A 17751-nucleotide genomic window follows, 5' to 3' on the forward strand; every position below is an offset into this window, starting at 1 on the left:
TTTGGCGACGTTTTTTAGCAACTAAAAAAAAATAAGTCGCCAAATGTACATAATCGGCGATAATATACTTGTTGGTCGCTAAAAACTAAATTATTGGCAATGATGTAGACACCCCATTTTTGACCGACCTTAAGACTCAGACGTCACTGATTGAGTGCTCGGTGATATTGTATATTGTGCTCGTTCAGAAGTTTCAGAGTCCCGGCTGTAAGCCTTACCTCCGGACTTCCGGACTCTTTCGTGCCTTGCCTCGGTTTACGAACCAAGCTCTGTTTTCTCTGTTTTCTCTTCCCGAAGGGAGGGAGAGGTCTCGTAGATCATCTCTCAGTGGCCGTAGGCTACGTTTCGTGGTCATAGGCCATTTTTCCCGTATGGAGCCCGATTTTTGGTTTTTTGGAGCCGGCGGCCGTGTGCCTCGGTTCGGGACCGCTTAACCACCTTCGTTTGCCCCGGTTTTTGGCATACATCTTATTTCCTCCCTTTTGAGGGACACTGGGGTCCGAGAGACCAACTTCGTGGTCAAACGCCACCTCCGGTGCTTAACAGTCAGTTTTTAGGCCCCCGGACCGCGTGTTTTGGCCCCCCGAACCTTCGTTTTGCGTCGGTTTGGGTTCATTTTTGGTAGAGACCTTATTTTCGTTGTTAGAAAGGTTGTAGGAGAGTGGGAGGACAGCAATTTTTCTGAAAAGCCAGCTTTTTTTGGTCAAAAGTGATTCAGCATGAATCCGGGAAGGAGGAAAACACTGTGCGGCTTCACCGAAACGAGCATAACTCTTTGTATACTTGGATTTAAGATATGAGGTTACCACCATTGGAAAGCTTACTTCCGGGGCTTCATTTTTCACTCAAGAATCTCCTAAGGACAAGTTCGGGTGGGGGAGATATGGTTGGTTAAAGTCCGTTTGGACCGAATCTGCGCGGCTTCACCAAAACAGGCATAACTTTTTGCACAGGAGGAATTTTGATGCAAGGTTTGCGGCATTGGAAAGCTAACTTCTGGGGCTTCATCCTAGGGGGTGGCCGACCACCTTGACCCTTTTGACCTGGTCAGCCGGCCACCTGAACTGGTCGGCCGGCCACCCTGCCTGGCCGGCCGACCACTTTGGCCCTTTTGAGCTGGCCGGCCATTTTTGCCCTCCTGAGTGTGTTCCAGTTGCGCCAGCTATTCTGCATTTGACCCACTGTCCGAAGGTCTTCCCTTTTAGGGGGGAATTTGAATTCATTTTCCCCCCCTTTTCCTCCCCTCCTCTCTCTATAAAACCAGCACTTCCAGCTACATTTGAGAGGGTTAGAAAAATTGTTTTGAGCTTGGTATATTCATCCTCTCTCTCCTTCTCTTCCAAGCCTCAAAACACCTTTGTTCTTGGACCGTTTCTACACCACCTCATAGCACCACACCTCCATACTCCATTCCAGCAACTTGGAGGTTATTTCCAGAGGTTAGGAGCGCCATTTCTTCAACCAAAAGCTACTGGTTCATTGGTCTTCAAGGGTGAGCCTTCTCCTCCTCTTTTCTTGCCTTGTTTTGCTTTGTATCTAAGCCTTACTTTCTAGCATTTTTGGGCTCCGACCCAAACTATAAATAGTCATATTTTGAGCTCCTTTTCATTTTTGATTAAGGGTCTTTCTCTGTTTGAGGCCAGCAACTATCACTTGCCTCTTTAACTATCTTTTAGGCCTTATTTTTGCATAGTATTTTAGGCCTATTTATGTGTTGTTTTGTACTTTTCCATAAACTGTAAATTAACTTTTTTTAAGCCATTCTTCAACATTGTTGAAGGGCTCTCCTCTGTTTGGGACCTCCTGCTATCACTTGCTTCTTTATCTCTCTTTTAGGCCAATTTTTGCATAGTATTTTAGGCCTATTTGTGAGTTGTTTTGGACTTTGATATAAACTGTAAAATAGCTTGTTTTGAGTGCCTTTTCAACATTGTTGAAGGGATCTCCTCTGTTTGAGGCCTCCTTCCATCACTTGCTTCTTTATCTCTTTTTTAGGCCAATTTTTGCATAGTATTTTAGGCCTATTTGTGAGCTGTTTTGGACCTTTCCATAAACTGTAAAATATCTTTTCTTGAGACCCTCTTCAACATTGTTGAAGGGCTCTCCTCTGTTTGAGAACAGAAGCTGCCACTTGTCTCTTTACCCCTCTTTTAGGCCTTTTCTTGCATGATAGTTTGGCCTTATTTGTGATTATTTTCGTGGCCTGATGTAAACTGTAAAGTGCCTTGTTTTGAGCCCCTCTTCAACTTTGTTGAAGGGATCTTTGCCATTTTGGGGCCATCTTCTGTCCCTTTGTGTTTAATCTCTCTTTTAGTGCCATTTTTGCATGATAGATTAGCCCTATTTGTGTTCATTTTTGAGGCTTGTTATAAACTGGAAATATGCATGTTTCGGGACTGCCTTGCATCTTTCTTCATGCTTCATGATCAAATAATGCATGCCTTGCATAGCTGTAAATCATTTCATGTGCCTAGTTTCGAATTTCGGGGTTCATTCCATCTCGTGCATCGGGTGCCATATTGCCATGTTTCGGGGCTATTTAGCATCATATTTTAGTGCTGAAATTTGCATGTTGGCATACCATATTTCATGCCTTGCCATGCTTTGGTAGAGTGGCATTTGTTACCTTAGGCTCGGTCCTCGATTTACGTGCATGCGTGCACGTATTTTGAGAGTCTCATTTTCATCTCATGGCTACTGATGTGAGTGTGGCTGAGGTCCACTCATGTTGGTGTAAGTCCATTGTGCATTGTATATGCCATTTCATTTCATAGCATTGCGTATGCTAGGTTGTATGTTAGCACATCGTGTATGCCATGTTACCTCGTGCATCGTGTATGCCATTTCATAGCATTGTGCATGCTAGGTTGTATATTAGTTGCATTCATGCATGTCATGCATATTGCATTGTGTTTGGGATAGGAGTTAGCCCAGCACGGGAAACGAGGGACGTTTCGTACTTCGAGTGACGGAACGTGTCTCAATTCCCAGTCACTGACACTCTGGATTATCCATGATGGAGTTCAGGTCTTGTTATGTTTATATGTGCATTCATTTCATATTGAGTCGTGCAATTCGACTCCTCGGCCATCATGCATCGATATGTGTAATTGGTGGCACGAGGATCGAGGACTACACTCCCTGAAGAGTAGTCATGCATACATATGTGAAAATACTTTGTCATGCCCCTTTGTTGCTCTCTGTTACAGCAAATCAGAAATCGGCAGCCTTCCGGAGCTTGGCACGCATTCCAAGAACAATTGCAAACAGAGGCAAACCGGGGCATCACAAGGGATTTTCCGACAAAGGCAACCGGAGCATGCATCATTCATCATCCGGAGCAGATTTGAGGCAGTCCCTAGCTTGCATGCCAATTTATTGCTTCCCTAATTTAATTTGTTAATTAATTAGGATTTTTGTATTTATTTGGACTGTAATTATTTATTTGGGACTGTATTATTTATTCGGACCCTCTGCGCAAGGGCACAACTGTAATAAGTGTGCGTGTGTATGATGTATGTCTTCCAACCCCATGTTTTTCTCCCTTTTATTTACCCGCTTATGATGGTTAGATTAGGGCATGTTTCAATTAGCATACAGTATGATAGTATGGTTGCATTCATTCATCTGTTTTGCATGCACCGGGCTCGGCGCATCATACTAACTGCATTGTATTTTCAATTCCAAGTTGAATACATGTTAGCTGTAGCATTTCATATGCCATGTCTAGAATAGCCAAGCCTGCTATAGTTGCATTTTTGCATGTGTTGCATTAGGCATTTCTGTATAGTTAGGATCATGCATGAATTTCTAATTAGCTTCTGTTTTGGCTTGGAGTACTCGGTAAGTTTTATGCTTTAGCATCCTTGCATGCGTGTGAGTGACTGCCATGATAGCATGCTTACCATGAGGCTAATTGCTTATGTGATATAACTGCCTGAATGCCTGTGGGTGAAGGTTGGGTTATTTGGATTGGAACAATTCGTTGACTGTGAGTTTTAAGCCCACTAGATAATGGCAAAATCATGTTTTTCAAAGCCCACCCGAGGGTGGCAAATCCACGTCTTAGCCTATTTGCTGGTAGCACCATCAAACCATTTTCAAATAAACAAACATGAAATGTTTTGTTCCAATTCAGGCGATCCAGTCTATACTTGTATGATGCGCACATCACATAGTAAATCTAGGCTAATAACCGGAATAAGAATACATAATGTTTTCAAAAATAGATATCATGGTTAGTAGAGGCCAACCTTTGATCGGGCGAGCAGGGGTGCTCACGAAGTGACCTTCCCCAATCATACCCAAGTTCCCGAGCCGAGGCAACTTTGGTGATGACGGACACGTGGCCTTAGGCAAACGAGTCAGGGTTTCCTAAATTTCCCCAAAATAAAACATTTAGGTGGCTACTCTGTATCTGGCAAAGCAGTCTATGTTTGACACTTCTTTCAAAATCTGTTTTCTCAAAACGATTTGCCGGATTTGGACTCTTTGGTTCAGATTTAGAACCGTAACAATTTGAGAGTCCTGAACTGTAGTGAGCCCAATACGAACAGAATGGGGGGGGGGGGACTCATCCCTCCCGGGGCGTTCGGGGACGTCTACAGTTTCTGGCGACTCTGCTGGGGACTTAGAGAACTTGATTCGAACTCATGATATCTGTTCTTGACTACACTTATGTGTTTCTTTGCATTGCATGTGCATTGGTGCGCCTAGGACACCGTGTTTGCCATCTGCTATTCCTGAACGGTTTGCCGGAGGCTTGTCTTGTCAAGGCATGACCATAAGGCTGACCGGTTATGGGCTCTGCCAGTATGGGAACACAAACCCCGGTTTTACCAAGGCACCCTTTTGACCATTCGACCTAGTGCATATTCGGAATCCATAGTGACCATTCCAAGCTAGGACAGGTTGCTTACCCGATTTGGGTTGTTTGAAACCACTGCGTGCGTAGTGAAACCCTAGCTCCTGACAAAATAGGACAGGGAAACCTTACCCCAACATAAAGGTGTTTTGGCTCTCACTTGTCTGCTATGTGCTTTTAGAATGCGTCTCTATAGGAATGCATGTATCAGTCTACAAGTTTGGACATCAGGCCTGCGGGCACCGGTTTAGTAGTTTGGACATCAGGCCTGAGGGCACCAGTTCAGCACTTTGGGATTTAGTTCACTTGAGGGTATCAGTTTACGGGCAGAATTTTGGGCAGAATTCTGTAGGAGGCACAGTCATTCAGCTCTGCTCATATGGGTTATCGTGAAATCGGGCTGAGATGCTGCGTGTTTTCTCTTTTACTAGGTAGTCTGGGAACCATAGCTTCAGAGGGCTCCAATATCCCCCGAGTACACCGAACTTGTGTTGATAGACTTTGTCGGGTCAGAGATTTAGTTCAAAGGCAATCAGTGTTCCTTTACCAGAGGCAGGATGAAAAGGTCGGTCAGGCACAGACCACCAGTACAGCAGCTACCAGCTCAGTGGTCTTTGAACAGCCAGGTTGAGATTTCTGAGCCTACTGTAGACACAAGTATACCAGTTGCTCAGTTAGATCAGGACAATATGTCGGGTCTGGAAGAGATGGTGCGCCAACTCCAAGATAGTATGAAAGCCATGCAGCAAGATGCTGTCCGTCAAGCGGAATTCACCAAGCAACAGGCCGTGGTCATAGCCCAACAGGCAGAGACAATTGCCAGGTTAGAGCAGCAAACTGGAGTATCTACTTCACACCAGGCTCCTCCCCCACCAAGAGTTCCCATACTCAGGGAGGCAACCCACGTCCAGGATGATACGGACATTCCAGGCGGGCCAGCTCCGGCCCCGGTGCTACCCCGGCTGTCTAAAACACCCACCAACCTGCCAGACTCCCCCTTTGAGTTCGAGATGGACCCCACAGCATTGAAAGTGAGCAAGCTTGAGGAATTGTTCAAAAAGTCTCAGGGGGCCCGCTCTATTCCTGATATAGAGGATGGTTATATCGACTCAGTGGTGACCTTGCTGGAGCGGTTTAAAATGCCGCATACCGATCGATTTGATGGCTCTGAAGACCCAATGGTGCACCTCCAACTGTTTTCTAATATCTTGAGGCCAATGGGTTTGACCACAGCCCAGAAATTATCACTATTCGGCCGAACCCTGTCTGGGATAGCCGCAATCTGGTATGCAAAATTGGAGAACTCTGTGAAACAGAACTGGGGAGGGCTGGCTGAGGCCTTTATTGCTCAATACTCCTACAACACACAGATCGAGGTCACGACTCGTGATCTTGAAGTCACCCGCCAAGAGCCAAAGGAGGGTTTCTCAGAGTTCGTGACAAGATGGAGAGCAAAGGCCTCAATGATGACTACAAGGCCTTCCGACAAAGATCAGATCAGGATGATTGTTCGGAATCTGCATGGCAAGTTGCTGCAAAAGATGGTCGTTCTACCTCTGTTTACCTTTCCAGCCCTTCATGAAATGGGGGTTCAAATCGAGGATGCCATCAGACAAGGGATCTTTGCAGAAGATAATGAGCCTTCAAAGAGGAATGTTGCTTGCAGTTCCAATGCTACTACTGATGGTAGCACAGCTGCGAAATGCTTAGAAGTAGACACTATCACCACTTCCCTCAATGACCAAAAACCAACTACTTCAACTCGGCCCCAAGCCCGAAAATTCCATCCTCTTTACATGAGTCTCTCCCAAGCTTTGAAAAAGCTACAAGAAGAAGGGCACCTAGAACTCCTAGAACCCCAACCCCTTCCAAATCCTCTTCCACCAAGATATGACCCAGCTAAATACTGTGTCTATCATCAACAACACGGTCATGATACGAACCGTTGCATCCGCCTCCGTCATAAGATTCAGGATCTTATTGACGAAGAGACCCTAGCTCCACCAAAAGGACCTCAGGTTAGTACTGATTCGTCACCTCCCCATCTCAACCTCATTCATACACTACCATCCACCTTCGACCCCAGCATATACATCATCCCAGCCCATCTACCCAAGCCTGAGGTGTTCATTCCAGAAAGTATGGACTTATGCATGATGGATGCACCTGGACCCCAATCATCTCAAACCCGTGAGCCCACTACTTCTGAGCTGAAGAGAATGATCGAAGATCTTCAGAGAACTGTGACAAATTTGGCCTCCGAGACATCGACTCCGTCATCAACCACATCACATACCAGGGAGTTCATGTCAAAAGGCTCCCCAGTCTTGGAACGGGCTGTATTTGAGGAATGCCAATCCCTTGGCAAAGTGGAGGCGAGTGGAAAGAACAAGATAGGGGCGGACATGGATCCCCATGAACATCTTCTGTTGGCTGTTGAGGCTTTGAAAGCCGAGGGACTGAACAAAGAGCAAGTGCTCGTAGTTGTTGCAAAAACTGTGGACGACATTTTCGCCACTCAAGTTGGGGGCAATTTGAATCAAGGGGCAAGCCGGGAGAAGGGTCGTTGTATCAGAAACGTTCCTTTCGGCTATAATCCTGCACTCGGAAGAGATCAGCAAACCAGGCCAGCACCTGCTAATCCCTCTGCTGGTGTGCCCAGCAAAAATCCACAAACCTTCAAGTACCAACCCCGAGGTCGGAGGGTCTTCCATGCCCTCTATTTGCCTTTGTCCAAAGCTCTCCAAATCCTTATTGGACAAGGCCATCTCAAACCCCTTGAGCCTCGGCCTCTCCCGAACCCTCTTCCGGCTACACATGATGCTACCCAGTACTGCGCGTACCATCAGCAAACTGGCCATACTACCGACAACTGCTTTTGTCTTCGCCATGAAGTACAGGATCTATTTGACAATGGGGTCATCCTCCCGCCGAGCTCAGCAAAGTCTATCGGCACTGGATCGGTGAACTTGGGGGATAATGTGATGTGATCAGGGGATGAACCAGCTGCGGGTGGCGCTCGATTAACTCCAGACGTGGGAATGACACGCACTGTTCTGAGCAATATGCAAACACCAGTTTTTGTGCTTTCTAACTTGGGTATTGAGTCAGTCTTGTTGTTTTGTATAGAGTCAGTCTTTTTGTTTTGGGTCTGTCTTGGTGTATCGAGTCAGTCCTGTTTGTTGGAGTCGAGTGATTTCGGGGGTGTTACCTCGGACATCACTTGCTTGTTTTGTGTTTGTCTTCTCGTTTTCTTTTGAGTCTGTTTCTGCCTTGGAGCCAGTTGTGCCAACAGATTCTGATTGAAATAGCAGTGATTTTCGTACTCTTGTGTTTGCTTCTGCCGTGTGCTAGTTGTGCCGGGATTTGAATGAAACGGCAATGCATTCCACCTGCTCTCTTGTGCCTTGAAATTATTGCATTGACCTAAGTTTTTCAAAACTTTTTTTTTGAACACTGCGGTGAAAACGAAGAGGAAGGAATTCCTCGGATTTTGCAAAAATTTGATCAATTGAGAGAAAGAGAGGCATGCTAAGCCCTTAATGAATGAAATCATGTTTGTTAGTGTGAGTACTGGGAAGGATCCTAGCTTGATCCAGATTGGTTCTACATTGTCTTCAGCGCAAGCGACTAGTCGCTTTCTTAAAAGATTTCAAAAAATGTTTTGCGTGGTCCTGCGAAGACCTGTGTGGAATCGCTCTTGAGATTGTGCAGCCTAGGATCGCTCTCAGCCTCGAGACTCGACCCCTTGCTTTCAAACCTCGAACTCAGACTCAGAAAGTTCAAAGGTCAACCATAATGTGAGGCCAGCGTGGCTAGATTTGAAGCAGCCCTCGAACTAGGGGCAAGAAAAGTCAGATCAAGAAGATCAAGTGTTTTCAAAGGAAGCTTGCGAAGCTAGATCAAAAGCCCTCAAACTAGGGGCAAAACTGTTAGATGTGCTCGAAGAGTCAAAAAAATTGGGATGTTTCTCAAGCTAACAAAGATCGGCAAGAATGCCAAATCCCAGAGGGGAAGAGAGAAGAAAGTATTGCTAAAGAAAAACTGAGTTCCGATCTACAACACTAGGGGCAAATTCAGCCTCCACGGGATGGACTCCTGCATCGTCAGCGAACAGCAGCCACTCTCTTGGATTCAGACGGATTAGAGATCTCAGAACCATTTGACATGGACCAAGCTACACTTTTACCCTTGAGAGGCTCGCTGGGCCGAAAACCCGGAAAGGCGATCCAGGCAAAAGTTAGAGCAAGAAAAAAGAAGAAAAAGAACAAAAAAAAAAGAGAAGAAAAATGCAAAGAATGAAAAAAAAAAAGAAAAAGAAGAAAAATGAAGAAAATGAAAGAAGAGAAAGATGGACAAAATAAGAAAAGAAATGAAAAAAATAAGAAAAGAAATGAAAAATAATTAAAGAATATAGCTCGCAAGGTTGAAAACCCGCAAAGGGCGGTCTTGGCAAAAGTTAGAGCATAAAAAGGAGAGGTTGAATACCCGAGTGTACCTTAACCCCGAACTACGTAAGGCTTGATTCCCATGTTTGGGATACGTAGGCAACTTCATTCTGAAGTCTAGCCGTAAAACACTTCAAATTGATTGTGCCCATGTAATAGTTTTGATAATCTTCGCTTTCTCTGTATCCGAGAATTTGGTTGTGTTCGTCACTCTGAGGACTGACTACAATGCGCTACGGGGCCATTCAGACAAGGGGCAACTTTCTGTTGCCATTCAATGCGCTGTGGTGCCGTTCAAACAAGGGGCAACTTTCCGTTGCCATTCAATGCGCTGCAGTGCCGTTCAAACAAGGGGCGACTGTCCGTTGCCATGCAGCTCCCCTCAAGCAAGGGGCAATTTTCCTTCGAATTTGAGGTTGTGCATCTCGAGAGTGGGTTCTATGCTTGTTGAGCAGTGGTCGTTTGAAAAAACAGTTTTTGAGAATTTTTACTAAGGTTGACTAATCTTCTCTCGAAAACTATTCCATTTTTCCAAAACTGGACCTTTTTCTTGGACCCAAAAAAGGAAAATTTTCAGTGCTCATAACCTAACTTGCATGATTTTGAATCAGAAAATCGAACAAGCGTGTTAATCTAACTCTCATTCTGGTTAAAATTGTTTTAGTAGAAAGCCAAAAATAAAAAATGGTCAAGATAATGAACTAGGGGCACAGTTGATTCAGGTGTTCTGTCTTTTCCCCATTGTCAACATACATGCCAGGAAAGGCGCCATACTTGCCAAGAAGGGCACTCTATCTACCAGAAAAGGCATAACTGAGGCGACAACAAAAAGGCTAAAAGCTCTCTCATCCTCCAAGCAGCGAGATATCAAGCGAAGTGCGAAGCACAAGATTGGAATGGATCAAGATACTCCATTCCCTCATCCGGCGCATTGACAGATGTCACCGGAGGAAATAGCCGCAAACTGATTATGTTGGGCAAGAGCCCACAACTTTCTGTTTATCCATCAACCACCCAGGGGAGGGATAAAAAATGAGAGATTAAAGAATAGAGAGATGTGCGCTGAGAGAAAAAGTGAGGAAATGGCTTTTTCAGAAAAACAGAGCCTGAGGGCCGAGTGATGTGAGAATCACAAATAAGAAAATGGTGGGAAATAATACCCAGAGAAACTGGCTCCTCGTGCACCAAGAGGTCTCTTGTCTTTGTAACACAGTTGAGTGTTGTGTTCGTGTGTTTTGTTGGTCCCGATTCTTGTTTTGAGTCGTTTAGGTGTCAATAGATGTGTTTAGGTTGTTTACCCTTTGTTTTCCATTGTTGAGTCGTTTTGGCTGTGGTCAGTTGTAGGCTCAATACCCGGTTGAGAACCCTTTTCTCATTTCAATTTCAAAAATCGTTTTGTGCTCAGAGTGCCGTGTCGTTCTCCACATTTGTACAAATCAGGATTGGTTCTTTCATAAAGCCGCGGGATTCAACCCAGGTCATATGAAAATAGTAAAACCAGGACCCATCTGAAGCTATGAAAGTTCCGGGCTACAAAGCAAAAGAAAATAGGGAAAATGTCGGGCATCCAAGATTGTTTCAACTTCTGCAAGTTTCGTCATTGCATCCTGTATGTTCAGAATGAGCAGTGTCTTGTATGAGCTATGTGCCGAATAAACAAAATACTGTGTTATGGGCTGTGAGTTCAGAATGAGTTGTGTTCAGAACGGACCGTGTGTTCAGAATCAGCGGTGTCCTGCGTGAGCTGTATGTTCCAAAATAAGTAGAATATTGTGTTATGAGCTGTGTGTTCAGAATAAGCAGTATGCCGATACGAGCTGTGTGTTCAAAGTGAACAGGATACTGTGTTGACTGTTTCACTATTTCAAGCCAGAATGGCGATCAGAAGTGCTCTCTCTGAGTACCATTCCCCGTCAGAGTAAAGCGATTTACCGCCACTCACTCCATGAGGTGCTTTCTAAAGTGCCGCTTTACTTGTTTATTGCATTCCTTAAACATCACACTCCGCATTGCTTGCAACATGTATCGTATCATCACACTTATTGCATTTATTTGCATCTTGTGTTATCTCTTATTGTTTATCCTTTTATGCTGAGCAGCGTTTAGGATCGTTGTCCCCCGGGACTCAACTTAGGTTGCGTGGAACACGCTCTCGAGTTGTTTACCTCTTCTCACGGTTTCAGCGTGGTTAGAATGTTCTTTTCCTCACACGATTTCAGCGTGTTTGGATTTTATCTCAGGTTGCGTTGTGCGCGCACTTGAGCGGTTGTTTTCGGACCTCTTCTCACGTTTTTAGCATGGTTAGAGTGTTCCGTTCCTCACACGATTTCAGCGTGTTTGGAATTTATCCCAGGTTGCGTTGTAGACGCACTGGGCGGGTTGTCATTGGACCTCTGCTCACGATTTCAGCGTGGTTAGAGTGTCCCGTTCCTTATGCGATTTCAGGGTGTTTGCATTTTATCTCAGGTTACGTTGTGCGCGCACTTGAGCGGTTGTTTTCAGACCTCTTCTTACGGTTTCAGCGTGGTTAGAGTGTTCTTTTCCTCACACGATTTCAGCGTGTTTGGAATTTATCCTAGGTTGCGTTGTAGACGCACTGGATGAGTTGTCTTTGGACCTCCTCTCACGATTTTAGCGTGATTGGAGCCTCCCCTTCCTCACACAATTTCAGCGTGTTTGGAATTTATCTCAGGTTGCGTTGTGCGCGCACCTGGGCGGTTGTTGTTTGGACCTCCTCTCATGATTTCAGCGTGGTTTGAGTGTCCCGTTCCTTATGCGATTTCAGCGTGTTTGGAATTTATCCCAGGTTGCGTTGTAGACACGCTGGGCGGGTTGTTTTTGGACCTCCTCTCACGATTTTGGCATGGTTTGAGTGTCCCGTTCCTCACACGATTTCAACGTGTTTGGATTTTATCTCTGGTTGCGTTGTGTGCGCACTTGAGTAATTATTTTCAGACCTCTTCTCACGTTTTCAGCATGGTTAGAGTGTTCCATTCCTCATACGATTTCAGCGTGTTTGGAATTTATCCCAGGTTGCGTTGTAGACGCACTGGGCGGGTTGTTTTTGGAGCCTCCCCTTCCTCACACGATTTCAGCGTGTTTGGAATTTATCTTAGGTTGCATGGAACGCGCTCCTGATTGATTTTTTTTGTTCTTCCTCCACTCACGAGTCCAGCGTGGTTGGCGTGTGTTCACCCTTTGCATCTATTCCATCGTATCTATTTTACTGTCTGGTCTAGGAGACCTTAAATCCTCCGGTCTAAGGAGACCTTAAATCCTGCATCTTTATTCGCACTATCTTGTGCACTCCCGGGTCTAGGAGACCTTAAATCCTCTAAAGGTGCAATTCTTTTGGTGTTTGTCGTGCCCGAACGACTTCCAGTGGTCTGGTATAGCCACCTGCCTGTGTTAGCAGTGAGTTCCTAGGAGATCAACTGAGATGGTGGAAACTAGAGTTCGAATGGCTCTTGCCTAGAACACAAAGATTCGGGATTTCCGAGACTAAAGTCTGGTTTAAATACCCAGAGGTATATCCTCGGCTTGAAATCTGTATGACAGCCCCATAGATTGAGATAGCATGTGTATGCACCTCAATTCTGGATACTGAACCAACCTAGTCTGTCACCCTGTTGGAGAATAGGGAAAGCTGCGACCATAGTCACGGAGAAAAGTAGTACCTGTGGCTCAATCAAGAAGAAGCGAGAGATCCCCAGTAGCATGAGGCACGATATTGCATGTACGGTTCATTCGAAGCTGGTGCAACCAGACGAATCGCGCAAGTATTGTATCTTCTCCGTGTGAAACGTGGCGAGAATCGAACAATTCTTCGCATTCTTAACTGCATGAAATGTGGTTATTGCTTTGCATTCTTGCTTTAAATTGTTGTATCTATTGTGAATATGTGCTTCATTACAGCTTACTGCATTTGCATGATCATGAAGTACCTTCGGTTTCTTGCATTGTCGGTCACATTTTGCCCTTGCCTGCGGGCACGCCTGCGGGCGCATCTCTGTTTATCTCACCTGTTTGTCTAAGTCTTCGGCCTTGTCAAAAATGGGTCGTCTCTGGGCTTTGACATTCCCTCCCGTCACTTATGACTTTCGAGTTCTGTCAAAGAGAGGCAACTGTAGACACCCCATTTTTGACCGACCTTAAGACTCAGACGTCACTGATTGAGCGCTCAGTGATATTGTATATTGTGCTCGTTCAGAAGTTTCAGAGTCCCGGCTGCAAGCTTTACCTCCGGACTTCTGGACTCTTTCGCGCCTTGCCTCGATTTGCGAACAAGGCTCTGTTTTCTCTGTTTTCTCTCCCCGAAGGGAGGGAGAGGTCTCGTAGATCATCTCTCAGTGGCCGTAGGCTACGTTTCGTGGTCATAGGCCATTTTTCCCGTTTGGAGCCCGGTTTCTGATTTTTCGGAGCCGACGATTGTGTGCCTCGGTTTGGGACCGCTTAACCACCTCCGTTTGCTCCGATTTTTGGCATACATCTTATTTCCTCCCTTTTGAGGGACACTGGGATCCGAGAGACCAACTTCGTGGTCAAACGCCACCTCCGGTGTTTAACAGTCAATTTTCGGGCCCCCGGACCGCCTGTTTTGGCCCCCCGAACCTTCGTTTTGCATCGGTTTGGGTTCATTTTTGGTGGAGACCTTATTTTCGTTGTTAGAAAGGTTGTAGGAGAGTGGGAGGACAGCAATTTTTCTGAAAAGCCAGCTTTTTTTGGTCAAAAGTGCTTCAGCATGAATCCGGGAAGGAGGAAAACACTGCGCGGCTTCACCGAAACGAGCATAACTCTTTGCATACTTGGATTTAAGATATGAGGTTACCACCATTGGAAAGCTTACTTCTGGGGCTTCATTTTTCACTCAAGAATCTCCTAAGGACAAGTTCGAGTGGGGGAGATATGGTTGGTTAAAGTCCGTTTGGACCGAATCTGCGCGGCTTCACCAAAACAGGCATAATTTTTTGCACAGGAGGAATTTTGATGCCAGGTTTGCGGCATTGGAAAGCTAACTTCTGGGGCTTCATCCTAGGGGGTGGCCGACCACCTTGACCCTTTTGACCTGGTCGGCCGGCCACCTGAATTGGTCGGCCGGCCACCCTGCTTGGCCGGCCGACCACTTTGGCCCTTTTGAGCTGGCCGGCCATTTTTGCCCTCCTGAGTGTGTTCCAACTGTGCCAGCTATTCTGTATTTGACCCACTGTCCGAAGGTCTTCCATTTTGGGGGGAAATTTGAATTCATTTTCCCCCTCTTTTCCTCCCCTCCTCCCTCTATAAAACCAGCACTTCCAGCTGCATTTGAGAGGGTTAGAAAAATTGTTTTGAGCTTGGTATATTCATCCTCTCTCTCCTTCTCTTCCAAGCCTCAAAACATCTTTGTTCTTGGACCGTTTCTACACCACCTCATAGCACCACACCTCCATACTCCATTCCAGCAACTTGGAGGTTATTTCCAGAGGTTAGGAACGCCATTTCTTCAACCAAAAGCTGCTGGTTCATTGGTCTTCAAGGGTGAGTCTTCTCCTCCTCTTTTTTTGCCTTGTTTTGCTTTGTATCTAAGCCTTAATTTCTAGCATTTTTGGGCTCCGACCCAAACTGTAAATAGTCATATTTTGAGCTCCTTTTCATGTTTGATTAAGGGTCTTTCTCTGTTTGAGGCCAGCAGCTATCACTTGCCTCTTTAACTCTCTTTTAGGCCTTATTTTTGCATAGTATTTTAGGCATATTTCTGAGTTGTGTTGGACATTTCCATAAACTAAAAAATAAATTTTTTTGAGCCCCTCTTCAATATTGTTGAAGGGCTCTCCTCTGTTTGGGACCTCCTGCTATCACTTGCTTCTTTATCTCTCTTTTAGGCCAATTTTTACATAGTATTTTAGGCCTATTTTTGAGTTGTTTTGGACTTTTCCATAAACTGTAAAATACATTGTTTTGAGCCCCTCTTCAACATTGTTGAAGGGCTCTCCTCTGTTTGAGGCCTACTGCCATCACTTGCTTCTTTATCTCTCTTTTAGGCCAATTTTTGCATAGTATTTTAGGCCTATTTGTGAGCTGTTTTGGACCTTTCCATAAACTGTAAAATATCTGTTTTTGAGTCCCTCTTCAACATTGTTGAAGGGCTCTCCTCTGTTTGAGCACAGAAGCTGCCACTTGTCTCTTTACCCCTCTTTTAGGCCTTTTCTTGCATGATAGTTTGGCCTTATTTGTGATTATTTTCGTGGCCTGATGTAAACTGTAAAGTGCCTTATTTTGAGCCCCTCTTAAACTTTGTTGAAGGTATCTTTTCCATTTTGGGGCCATCTTCTGTCCCTTTGTGTTTAATCTCTCTTTTAGGGCCATTTTTGCATGATAGATTAGCCCTATTTGTATTCATTTTTGAGGCTTGTTATAAACTGGAAATATGCATGTTTCGGGACTGCCTTGTATCTGTCTTCAAGCTTCATGATCAAATAATGCATGCCTTGTATAGCTGTAAGTCATTTCATGTGCCTAGTTTCGAATTTCGGGGTTCATTCCATCTCGTGCGTCGGGTGCCATATTGCCATGTTTCGGGGCTGTTTAGCATCATATTTTAGTGCTGAAATTTGCATGTTAGCATACCATATTCCATGCCTTGCCATGCTTTGGTAGAGTGGCATTTGTTGCCTTAGGCTCGGTCCTCGGTTTGCGTGCATGCGCGCACGTATTTTGAGAGTCTCATTTTCATCTTATGGCTACTGATGTGAGTGTGGCTGAGGTCCACTCATGTTGGTGTAAGTCCATTGTGCATTGTGTATGCCATTTCATTTCATAGCATTGTGTATGCTAGGTTGTATGTTAGCGCATCGTGTATGCCATGTTACCTCATGCATCGTGTATGCCATTTCATAGCATTGTGCATGTTAGGTTATATATTACATGTCATGCATATTGCATTGTGTTTGGGATAGGAGTTAGCCCGAGCACGGGAAACGAGAGACGTTTCGTACTTCGAGTGACGGAACGTGTCTCAATTCCCAGTCACTGACACTCCGGATTATCCATGATGGAGTTTAGGTGTTGTTGTGTTTATATGTGCATTCATTTCATATTGAGTCGTGCAATTCGACTCCTCGGCCATCATGCATCGATATGCATGATTGGTGGCACGAGGATCGAGGACTACACTCCCAGAAGAGTAGTCATGCATACATATGTGAAAATACTTTGTCATGCCCCTTTGTTCCTCTCTGTTGCAGCAAATCAGAAATCGGCAGCCTTCTGGAGCTTGGCACGAATTCCAAGAACAATTGCAAACAGAGGCAAACCGGGGCATCACAAGGGATTTTTCGACAAAGGCAACCGGAGCATGCATCATTCTTCATCCGGAGCAGATTTGAGGCAGTCCCTGGCTTGCATGCCAATTTATTGCTTTCCTAATTTAATTTGTTAATTAATTAGGGTTTTTGTATTTATTCAGACTGTAATTATTTATTTGGGACTGTATTATTTATTCAGACCCTCTGCGCGAGGGCACAACTGTAATAAGTGTGCGTGTGTATGATGTATGTGTTCCAACCCCACATCTTTCTCCCTTTTATTTATCCGCTTATGATGATTAGATTAGGGCATATTTCAATTAGCATACAGTATGATAGTATGTTTGCATTCATTCATCTGTTTTGCATGCACTGAGCTCGGCACATCATACTAACTGCATTGTATTTTCAATTCCAAGTTGAATACATGTTAGCTGTAGCATTTCATATGCCATGTCTAGAATAGCCGAGCCTGCTATAGTTGCATTTTTGCATGTGTTGCATTAGGCATTTCTGTATAGTTAGGATCATGCATGGATTTCTAATTAGCTTCTGTTTTGGCTTGGAGTACTCGGTAAGTTTTATGCTTTAGCATCCTTGCATGCGTATGAGTGACTGCCATGATAGCATGCTTACCATGAGGCTAATTGCTTATGTGATATAACTGCCTGAATGCCTGCGGGTGAAGGTTGGGTTATTTGGATTGGAACAATTCGTTGATTGTGAGTTTTAAGCCCACTAGATAGTGGCAAAATCATGTTTTTCTAAGCTCACCCGAGGGTGGCAAATCCACGTCTTAGCCTACTTGCGGGTAGCACCATCAAACCATTTTCAAATAAACAAACATGAAATGTTTTGTTCCAATTCAGGCGATCCAGTCTATACTTGTATGCTGTGCACATCACATAGTAAATCTAGGCTAATAACCGGAATAAGAATACATAATGTTTTCAAAAATAGATATCATGGTTAGTAGAGGCCGATCTTTGATCGGGCGAGCGGGGGTGCTCACGAAGTAACCTTCCCCAATCGTACCCAAGTTCCCGAGCCGAGGCAACTTTGGTGATGACGGACACATGGCCTTAGGCAAACGAGTCAGGGTTTCCTAAATTTCCCCAAAATAAAATATTTAGGTGGCGACTCTGTATCTGGCAAAGCA

The sequence above is a fragment of the Camellia sinensis genome, chromosome 4 (assembly GCF_055761805.1).
Source record: "Camellia sinensis isolate YWXY chromosome 4, ASM5576180v1, whole genome shotgun sequence".
NCBI lineage: Eukaryota > Viridiplantae > Streptophyta > Magnoliopsida > Ericales > Theaceae > Camellia > Camellia sinensis.